Here is a 644-nt window from a genome sequence, read left to right as displayed (position 1 = left end):
CGGAAGGAGGTGACAGAGGGGTATCTGGGGATATCCGGGGAAGAGGGGTGCTGGGAGAAGGTATAACAGGTGCAAAAGCCCGGAGGCAGGAAGGTCTTTGATGAGTGTGGGGACAGCAAGGAGGCCGGTGTGGCAGGAGCTGAGTGAGGGGGAGGGACCGCGGGAGAAGCCAGGTAAAGAGGGACCAGCCCGCCCAGAGTGTAGGACTTTGGATGCAAGATGACCCCCTAGAGATCCTTGACATTGGTCTGAGGCTGGCAATAGGAAGGCCCAGCTTGGGGCGGGAGAGTCAATAAGATGCAGAAGGGAAGAGTCTAGGTCTGGGCTGAGGATTACAGGGGGCTGGGCTTTTCTGGAAGGTGGTTGATGGTGGGAGGTGAAGGACAGAGTTGGGGAAGTGGAGGCCAGAGAGAGTGCCAGGGTTCTCTGGGCACCCCAATGGGGCCAGAGGGGCCTGGGATGGAACCCAGCTAGGTGTCCTTCCTCTCTCTGGGCCTCATTTTTTCCCTCAGGAAAATGGGAAGGGGTTGAACTTGGATTTAGAGTTACGGTTAAAAGTAACTTAAAACCACCTTTTATTATGGAAAATTTCTCATCCTCATCCAAAGTAGAAAGAAGAATGCCCCCCCCCCCCCCCCCCCCCC

Source organism: Galeopterus variegatus, unplaced genomic scaffold, assembly GCF_000696425.1.
Source record: "Galeopterus variegatus unplaced genomic scaffold, G_variegatus-3.0.2 Scaffold3796, whole genome shotgun sequence".
Lineage (NCBI taxonomy): Eukaryota > Metazoa > Chordata > Mammalia > Dermoptera > Cynocephalidae > Galeopterus > Galeopterus variegatus.
The sequence above is the reverse complement of the archived record's forward strand: the minus strand, read 5'-3'. Positions refer to the sequence as shown.